Source organism: Rhincodon typus, chromosome 1 (assembly GCF_021869965.1).
Source record: "Rhincodon typus isolate 14 chromosome 1, sRhiTyp1.1, whole genome shotgun sequence".
Classification (NCBI taxonomy): domain Eukaryota; kingdom Metazoa; phylum Chordata; class Chondrichthyes; order Orectolobiformes; family Rhincodontidae; genus Rhincodon; species Rhincodon typus.
Genome location: NC_063332.1, coordinates 125,958,747 through 125,970,004, shown reverse-complemented (window position 1 = coordinate 125,970,004; position 11,258 = coordinate 125,958,747).

Below are 11,258 nucleotides of genomic sequence, written 5' to 3'. Positions count from 1 at the left end.
AAATGTCTCGATATGGTGATGAAAGGGGCTCTGGTGGTGCAGTTGGAGTGGCTTTACCTCTGAGCTAGGAGATTTAGGTTGAAGTAACCACCTGCTGCAGAGGTGCACAATATACTGGGCATAGGCCAGTCTGCCTCAGAGATAATGCACTGCAGACATAGCCTGACCTGGCTCAGATTCAATATACCTCAGGTGTAATATCCACTGTCTAGTTTATGTATAGTTCCAAGTCAGGATGATATGTGGTTTTGCTTGGGAATTTGCAGTTGGTGGTGTTCCTCTGTATCTGATTTGTTCGTGTTCATGTTCTTGGTGGCAGAGCCTTGGTGAATTACTTGTAGATGGAAAATACTGTTGGAAAGAATGAATGTTCAAGGTGGAGGATGGGCTGCCAATCAATAATCAATTAACAAGCTGTTGAGCTTGTTTAAGAGCCAAATTCATACAATCTTTTGTTGCTTGGTCCATTTCTTTAGGGCGTTGCCCAGGAAAAAGTTTGGGTGTGCCTTATGGTGGTTATGAGGATGTAGCACAAGAGTGGAAGAAAAAAGACTGCCACCAGGATCATGGCTGCATGTAACAACAGAATCTGCTCGTGAAGCTGACACACTTTCAATGTTTTTATTTATTTATTCCATGTTTTGGGTTGGATATAAGAAATAAGGAATGGTTGAGAGCACAGGGGTCTTCAAAATTCATAGCCATGACTGACCTCCTGTTCATGGCAAGACCCCTCTCCTGTGTGATGTCCCAGCTGAGGCATCTAATTGGGCATGTGGCCTCTTCTCACACCATTCGTTAGCCACTATGTCACTAGGAGCCACTAACTGGTTCATCCAATGTTTGGTTCACCATGCCATGATGGTGGGAGCAGGAGCGAGTGGACAACCCATTTTGAGTTCTGTATCGCTCACTCTGCCAATAAAGCTAAAGTCCAGCCTCTGTGGGTAGGCTACTCTCCCTCTGAGAGATGTAGTTCTGTCCTCAAGATCATCTTCTAGCCAATTCGAAAGTCATTAGCTGTTTGGTTCCAGTGCATCTGCATGACCAATGGCCATTGCTGGTTCAGCAACCGGCAAAGACCAAGCCTGTGATTGAAACTCTGGGACAGAGGGATTCTTCAGTAAGTGTGGGCCACAGGACACTTAATTAGGATGTAACTCCCCAAGCCTGCAGAGGCTACTAGAATTTGCCACCATTGGCAGGCTCACAGTGTGGCAAATTGCTCACCCACTACTGTAAGAAAACCAGTGGTGGTGGGAAGGACGTTTAACTAGCCATGTAAGGGCCTCAGTCGTCTAGGGTCAAAAAGGCCATTTTCAATCTTCCACTGATGAGAAAATGTTGCCAATGATGGCAGGTGGGCAACAGGTATGACCATTATTGGCATCACATGTGATTTAGTGCTCCTCTCTGCCTCCCTGCATGCCCCCCATACTCCTTTATGTCCCAGACCACTACTGCAATTCAGATCCTGGGGAATACATGACCAACACCAAGGGAATCTGCAGGATTTTTTTTAAAAATCTCATTTTGAGGAAATTAGCAAAAAAGGCAACACAAAAATAATGCTTTCTTTGGTAATATGGTTAGATCAAATGGTTATTTTTCATGTAACATATTTATTTTGAATTATCAAACAACAATTATCAAATTATTCTATCGGTGTGTTTCCAAAAGATCATTGTCTGATTTACTAATTACTGTAATCTTTATTTTTTTTCAGCGATCTTTCATGATCTTTCATCATGGGCTCAATTGTTGTCTGTTGGGAAGATGAAGCAATGTGACAAACTCAAAGAGCCACTGTTTAGAAAATAATCCCATTTTTCCTGCCCATGAAATTGCACATCTCATCAGTGTGTGTAATTTGTTATCATCTTGTGCCTAGGTTTGTTTTCAGGGAAAGGATGAGCCATTTTGAATGAAATGTGAGATGGATAATCCACACCAAAATTGAAATTGCTGCAATGTGAACCTGGATTATTGTCCTTGCTAATTTACAAAGCTGTGCACGTGATATCGTCAGTTCACATCAACCCTTTGTGATAAATCATTAACCATGACTAATACCAAAGCCCTAATGGAAACTTCAATTATGTGACTGAGCAGTTGAAATGAAGATATGTGAAGCAAAAATTATAGAACTTAGATGGAGATATCATGAATAAACTAATGTTAAATCAGTATTTTCAACAAACCAAAAGTGACAGAGGTCCACAAAGTAATTCAGAAGAAAACACAACAAAAAGTTAACAATAGCTCAAGAAATTCACATTTCAAATTAGTTGCACAGAATTTGAATTGGCCTTTTAACAATATTTTATTTATTTACTTTTATTTCAATCCCTTCAGTCACACTTTGGGTTTCTGAGTTTCTTTTACCATCTCTATGTTTTCACTCCATTTTGTATCCATTGTTTCCCAAGCCCCTATAAACTGTTTTGTGATATGTTTCATTAGATCTATTACATGAGACTATATAAATGTAAGTAGCTTTAATTAGAATATTCTTATCACAATAATAAATGTGAAATGTGTCTTTCGTACATGAGTGGGGAAAGAATCATAAGCACAAAGATTTTAGTGAATTAAATTAATTTAAAACATTGAAATGATCAAATCATTAAAGCACCGCAGGTTAATTAAATCAGTGTGGGTGTTAAATCAATAATGCAGTTCCTTTGGTTCCAGAAGCTTTCCAAACCAGATGGAGTAATAATGTTATCAACACTCAGTTTTGAAACAAACATAAACAGCAAACATAAATAATAACTAAAATAATCAGCGTTCTATACAGATATCTGCTTCTTATTATTGATTACCAATATCTAAAATATTTCAAAAGTCTTATACTTACCTGCTCGTCTTGTCTGTGTGATATGTTTCTTGTTCTTAAATTTTTCCACATTTTACATTATTTTTTGTTATAAATAATGTTCACATAGGTAGTGCAAAATTATTTTGTCACTGTGCTTAATCTGGCTCTGAATTCAAGAAGGCTTTCTAAACAATTGTTTCCATCAGCTATTTATGTTCAGTAACTAAAATGTTTGGTGCCTAAAATGGGCATTTTGCTAAAAATAAAAACCTGATTCACTGTAACATGATGACAGTTCATCACCCAGTTCTTTTCCCTTTCAATTCCTTTAGTCTTGCTAAAATCAGTCACTGTGAGCTGAATTTGGATTGTGCTGCCTTATCATGTGTATGTTTGTTATTTTCTATGCTGTTTCAGTATTGTTAAAATATCTAGATTGAGAAATAGCTTTATTTCTTTACTACAATAATTACTACAATAATTTTGCTTTTTGTTCTGTGACATCTTTGGTATTGAAACTCCTGTCCTCTAGCCTCTCTGTGCCCTTCATTTTTCCTACCTGAGCCTGCATCTTTCCAAACAGTGCGAAACTCATCACATTTCTGCTTTTCTTCAGTTTCAAAGAAACAATTTTGGACTTGAAATGTTAGTTCTGATTCCCTCTCCACAGATGCTGCCAGAACAATTGAGCTTTTCCATAACTTGCTCTGTTCATTTGAGGAATATCTTGCTTCATCTTCTAGCTCTTCTGAAAAACTCTTTTCAGAAATTCATACCAGCTCTTTTTCATAAACAAGACTATATGAGAACATTTTAAGTCTGGCCATCCAACAACAACGATGTGGTAATTTTTAAAAAATGAATGCACCACACTGCCAAAGGCCTATTCGGAGGCGGCCCAGGCACTTGCTTCATCAGACAGAAGCCTTATTCTCAAATGCAGTTCAGGATTCTACAACGTATATATTTTTCCCGGAGCTGTGATGCTCTGTGCAGACTGATCAAGGATGGTTGTGGTACAAGAAGGCATAGATAATAGAATGGTGAATGGGTGAAGACGATGATTGAAGACAAGGTGTGAGAGCAACAAAACGAAGAGGGGACAGCGTGAAAATTGAATTGCTGAGGGCAACAACTTCCCAACAGGTTTTAACATAATACATAGTGATTGAGAATACTAACCACTTTTGTTACATATATGTCATTATATCATAATAAAGATCAACGTCAGGACTAATAACTATCCCATATTTGTTAAGTTTACACAGACATCAGTTTGAAAAGGTACTTATTTCCATATTATGATCCAATTTTCACTCCATGGATAGATATTTTAAATTGCTCTCGCACTTTACGTGTTTTTTATTCCTGTAGTACTGCATGTATTTTGTGATGTGCTAAGACACCTGCTAATTTGGAACACAGTAATTATACAATTTTGCCGAAAAGAAAATACATAGTGTCAACTCTAATAATATTACATCCATAGTATAGTCCAACAAAATTAATTACATTTTCAATATTGTAAAAAACAATTCTGGCCGAGTCTATCTTACTTTTGTTACTGATATAAGATTTACTGGATCTTCAGAATAGACAGTTTAAAAATAATCTCATTCAAATTCTAATTCAATACTTTAGGAATATAACGATAATAGGAGATTTCACACTGATGTTAAAATGATGCCCTCTTGTTCTTGATTCCTCCTGCAGAGCTAATAGTTTGTTTGAGCTGTGCCTTGTATTTTTTTTGACTTGAGTGCAACTTGCAAGTCTTTTGGAGAGGTTTTTTTGCCATGAGGCTGAGCAGGTTTCCTCTCCATATTTTACCCAACTCACTTCAGTAACTAACTAACTCAAACTTTGTTGTTCTTGATGTCTGATTCCATCCCCACCTTAGCACACCATTCCCAGAACAACTCGCTACTCAGCAGTTATCCATCAAAACTCAGCATCCTTTGCTGCTGTGCCATCTTTAAAAGGTCACTGTGCATCCAGACAAGTGTTGGCAATCCAGTGCTGCAGCCCACTGGCAACATAATGTCACAACAGCCACAAAGCCAGGGCTGCTCACAGCACATAGTCAGCATGACTGACACACCCTTGCACATACAACTGCAGTCTCTCATCTGAGTTGCTGTCTAACCCACAAGCCTCACAAGTTACCTGTTCTCAGCAACACCCTGTCTAAACACAGTCTTTCCGGAAAAAAGAGTCAATGTCAAGTTAGTGGGGCAGGAACATTTGGAGCCAAAATCACACAAAGGTAAAGAAGGCATGGGGATTTCTTGGATAGAGATAGTGGGAACTGCCGATGCTGTAGAATCTGAGATAACAAGGTGTAGAGCTGGATGAACACAGCCAGCCAAGCAGCATCAGAGGAGCAGGAAAGCTGACGTTTCGGGTCTGGACCTTCTTCGGACCCTTCCTTTCTGAAGAAGTGTCTGAAGAAGGGTCCAGATCCGAAACATCAGCTTTTCTACTCCTCTGATGCTGCTTGGCCTGCTGTGTTCATCCAGCTCTACACCTTGTTATCTATGGGGATTTCTTTCCTTTATTGGCCTTTTGCATAAGAGCAGGGAAATCATGCTACGGCTCAACAAATAATAATTCTAATGCAGCATGAGCACTGCTCACAGTTTTGATCACAAGGAAATCAATGTATCACATTAGAATTAAATCTATTGTACGTACTCATGTAAGAGGCAAATGCTTGAGATCACAGTTTAGACCAAAGGTCGGGGTCTTCATGTCTTTATGTGTATCATGATTTCGAGGGATTAACAAATATACTTGATTTGTGCCAAAAACAACTGCTGCAATTGAATAAAGTAAAGAGCGACACTAAATAATCCATTTTAATTCTCTAAAATTTATTTTGCGACAATACAAATTATATACATTTCATCCAACACAATATATAATTATGAATTAATGACAGTTCACAGTGAAATCCTTTGAAATCAGTCTGATCGTTATCTGAACCACCTAACAGTTTATCTGTTGGCTGGTTGCAAAGCCACAATATGGGTCTCCGTCATCTTCAATTGATAGTACCATTGACATGACTGTTATCATTCCACAGGTAATTTTCCTGGCTATCATTGACTACATTCAAAATTCTATATTTTAGAAATGACTTTTTTGACAATATTGGAATCAACTTAATTCTGTGTGTCTATGACACATTGGCAACATGATGCCAGTAAGGGCACGCACAAAAAGCTACCTTGAATGAATGTTTTTTGCTTTCCAACATCAAAACGTTCCACATTTTTCAGCTAGATAGTCTCCTTGAGAGATTTATTTCTGCACATATCTAAACAGTGAACAGCTCTTCCTGCAACTACCTTCCTCCATCCAAGCCTTTCTGGTGAAAATTGATGAGGTATCTTTCTGAAATTTCTGTTTGGAGTAACTGGCTCTGAAAGGGCATGAAACATTGCCTTTTCACAAATCTTGTGTGCCACTTGGCACTGAATTCTGAAATACCATCTTCCTTCACATCTTTAATGGTGTGCAATCAGTTAGCTTACAGGTGATAATATGATCATTTTCCTGATACTCACTAACACATTCTGCTATTGTCCTCTCTTAAACGGAGTTGTATCCTTGTCCTTATTTCTCAAAGGCATTGGGATAAATTATGTTGTATGCACAGTCATGTCAATTGAGAGATTGCTGCCAGAATGCCATTAAAATTGATAGAGGGAAAATCATTAGAATATAGGACAATGTGAGGACATTGGCTAAAAACAGTATCAACACCCCACATTGTCAGTTACCCAACTCATCCTCATCATCCAGCCCTAAAGAATAAAGAATAATTATTCAAGTGACATCTTGCAAGGCTCTCTGCTGTCTGTGGCCCTGCAGTGCAACAAGGCTCAATATATTCAAGAAAGGAGCAATTAAAGATTTTGGGCAGATTTCTATAGGAGTCAATTATTTCAACACTGGCTGTAGTGAGATGTGTGGCAGGTTAGGGCGATAAGTGTAGCAAGTCCCATCTCAACATCGGCAGTAACTTGTGCCATCCATTATGCTTTTCAGAAACAACCTGCTGAGATTCTCACTAGGCAGAGGTGAGTTGCCACTTGACAATTATTATTGTTTGTTAAATGCCTTGTTAACGGCATGATCCATCTTATTAACATTTGGCTTCCCATCTTACCAAATTCACCAAACAAGCTTGCTGTCAGGAAAACTTGACATAGAGACCAGAGCGCGTACCAGGCAGATTCAGCTCACTGTTTGCTCTAAATCACCTCTATATTGGAAACCAAGCACCAACATCCCAGGGCACATGCCATGGGCACTGCGCATGCACACCCTTTCCAAGACATTGGCATTTGACATCTGCCAGCCTCTATAACAATCAGGGGCACATTTCCAATCCACTTACAAGACATTTCTACACCTCAGTGCTGTCCCTCAGGCTGCACTGGCAACTATCAATGTAATGGTGCAGCAAGGACACTGTTTGATCAAGGACAGGCACCCATCTCATGGACCATACCAGGCTGCACCCCCAGGCTCTTCAGTTGCTCTCATAGTGCTCTTTCGCTCTGAACATACTTGGATGCTGAAAATATCTCTGCCTTGGTTTGCGTGCGTTGCCCCCTCAAGTGGAGATACCAGGCTCATTTTACTTCTGCCATGCCTTGCTATTTAGCATAGACTGAAAGCCAGGAGGCTTGTCACAGTTGTCAAGAGGCCTCAGTCAAGTCACTGGGGTTAGCCTTTCCTCGGGAGTTCCCAGCACAGTATGCCAAGAGCAGCATCAGACATCAGTCCATGGCCTGCCTGGGTAGTTGATTTAGGATCCCCCCCCTCATTAGGGGAATGATAAATGATGGCAACCCGCCCTATCTCCAGACTCTTTCTCTCCTATCGAGGGCTGTTCTCCTCCTGCAATGACAGAGAGGCAGGTATTAGGGGAGATGACAGTGGGTGGCACGGTTATTGCTGTGGAGAGGTGTCTCAAGCAAATGAGATGGCAGCGCAAAGGGCATGCAACATTAGTGGTGTTGATGGTTGGGATGGTTGAAGTAAGTGAGAGAAGATGTTTCAGGCAATAATGAGAGTGGTAGAGCATGAGCCTTGGTGAGATGTGGGTACTGTAGCAGAGATAGAGTGAGTGCGAAGTATTGGAGACAAGATGATGACACTTGCCCTGGCAGAATGGAGAAGGACATTGACTTTCTTTCTACAGTGCTGGGCATTTCTGTAGACGGCTGAGACTGCTTTAGCCTGGGTGGGAACCTTGAACCAGGCTGGCATGGTCTGGTGTTGTTGGCTTCACTACTGGACCTGGGGGAGAAGGAAGTCCTGTACTGGCACCAACCCATTCAGCAGGACATCCAGGATACTGTTCCCAAAGATGGATAGCAATATCCCCCTGTCTGTCTTGTCTGGGGGAATATCAGGAACCGTGCTGGGCAGCTGTGGACTGACCGTTCTTGTCCAGATGCACATCAGGCTTTTAAAGATGGTACAGGCACAAGGAATGCCAGTGATTTCCGGGATTTCCACTGAGTGACAAACTGTTCTGGGAGGGCACGTGGTAAGGGGGTCCTGAAATTGAATGTGAGATACAGTGTAGGGATGTAGGTAATTAATGAGGTGGGTTTGGTAAGATGGGGTGAAAGAACTTGCCAGGCCTCACAGCAAGGAAAACCTCTAAAAGACTCAATGCAACTCAGACTTAGCCAAATAAACATAAGATTCAATCCTTGTGTTTAAGAAATCAGCAAATAAGGGCCTGATGGGGTCACAAGAATCAGACAGAAATGGTACTCAGCAGAAATTTGCTAGTGGATAGTGTAACAAAGTATCTAGACTAATAGGTATTAAGGAGCTAGGTGAATACTCTATTTCTTCCTTTAACATTTTACTTCGAAATTTTCTCAGGTTTTACTTTCCAGCCTAAACAGTTTAAATCAAAATTCATTTAATTTGCAAAGCTTCAAGCTGCTGAGTAAGTGAATTCACTCTTTCTTTCCAAATCATCTAGGATGAAGCCAGGACAAAGTCATGCAATAAGAAGTATAGTAATTTGTTAATACAGAATGTGCGTATTTCCAACCATTTAGGACTCTCCCCTCATGTGGTATAAATGTTTTATACTTGCAGATTGTCCTGATGAATGAAAGCTTCAACAACTGAAACGTAAATCTGATTACTATTTAATAACCACGCTAACATTTAATTAAAGTTATCCAGCTTCTTGACAGAAAATCATTTTGGATAGGTACTTAATAAAGTACATAACAAACGCCAACTCTAGTGCTGATGAGAGTCTGACATTGAAATGTGAGATTACTTTAAAAGGCTGATAAATTAGCTGCTTTCAACAGCCACTCTATCAAGCAGTTTAAATCTGCAGGTGTCATTAACAATCTTTTAAAAAATTAAAACAAGCTTCTCCTCTAAAATTAAAAGCTAAGGTGGAAGATTCTGCCCAATGGCTTGTATTCAGTTTTCCTTTCCCAGCACTTTGCTCAACAGATGCTCTTTATACTACATGGGCATCATCAAGTAGTTTACAGGGAATTTTCCTCAGGGCACGACTCCACAATAATCCACATTATATGACTCTGGTTATGTGTGAACAAAGAACAAGAGTAGGCCACTTGGCCCTTCAAGACTGCTATGCAATTCAATAAGATCATGGCTGATCTGATTTTAACCTCAACTTCAGACAAACTTCAGTGATCACATTTCTGGCATTCACTGTGAGTACATCAATTACATCTGGCCCCAAAATGAGCTGAAATGAAATTGCCTCATATTCTCACTTCGATCAATGGCATGTGCAGGGAAACTATACCACATACACAATATACAATAAATTTATCACACACTGATAAAAAGCATGAAGATGCATTTTAGCCAAAACCTTAAAACACCAAGATGGATTTTGTTTTATATTTCTCAATTAATTTCAACTCACGGATGTCATACTTTCATTTAAATCATGATGTTGCCTACACCATTTTTCAGTGTTAGTGAGCAAATGAGAAAACTAGCTTAAATCCAAGACACTTTCTATTGCCGTTGACCTAACCCAGGAGTTGTTGGGTGGAGTAAAGGTGGAAATTCTGCATGGCTTCAGCAAAGGTATTGGTGATTGGTGGACAGATATTGGCACAGCCTAAATAAGAGTTCACTCATGCCAAAATCTCTTGTAACCTTTCCATGACAATGGATCCATCATTCCAATGGTGCAAATTGTCAGGAAGTTCTGTAATGCTATTTAATTAACTGTATCAACATGCTTTCTTGTAAACTAGATAAGAATGGAAGGCTGTTGAAATATTGCATTACGTAGTTTTCATTTTTGGGAAATTTAAAACAAAGTATAAGTTGACAGAAATGGTTCTGCTACTAAAATGATTTATTCTCATAAAACATCAAAATATTTATTACTCTTGCTCAAACTCAGGTTCTTGGAGCCCAAACAAGATTCCTAATGAAAGATTTCAAACTTAAAAGTTAACAGAAATGCTTAGATCCCTTCAGTTACCATACTTACATGTTGTGCAACATTTTTGGAACACCACTCCCCCACTTACTCTTTTCTTCTTGACTTGCATAACTCGGGTTGAAAGATTCAGCACGACACAATAGATTCCTCTGTTTTGCAAGCACGTCACATTGAGAAATTACAGAAAATAGTTTCTGTCTTTCAATTTCGTTCTGTTCCCCTCATGATCTGAAGGTGTTTATTCATGCTGGGTCTTGTACTTGCTCATTCTTTATGCGTAAGCCTAAACATCAAATGTAGTCTCTTCAACAATACAGGAGCAGTATCAAAGATTGACCCTGTCTTCACTTAGTATTTAGACACAGGGATTGCTGAATAGGATTACTAGATAAGTATTGAAAGCAGGAACAGTTTTGAAGTTTAGAACTAGTAAATCTTCAGGTGTCATTATGAAACTGTAATTTATCTTTGTTTTTAATAACCATGACCAGACTTCTAAGGTTTTCCTCAGGACTAGTCAGACAATTCACTGTCTTATAATAATTGGAGAGCTTGTGATGTGTAAGGGCTACAAAAGGCCAGTGATTTGCGTTGACTGAAATATGCTAAAGCCAATTATTATTAAATAGCATTCTAGAGTTATTTCTTGTGCTTTAAAGGCTGAGTCTATTGTTTAGTAAAAACTGTAAGGGAATGACTTTGCATGTAATTTATTTAACTATGGCTTTAACTTTTATCCATTCCCATTTTTAAGATTGCAAGGGGAACGCAATGTATACAAATTGGAGCGATATCTACTGGGAGATAGTGAGCATAGTTTTGGATTGAAAAGTTAACATTTCATTGAATCCGCACAGTGTAGATGCATCATCCCGCCAAAGATCATCCCACTCAGACCCAAACCCTTATCCTACCCCTGCATTTCCTGTGGCTAATCCACCTAGCCTG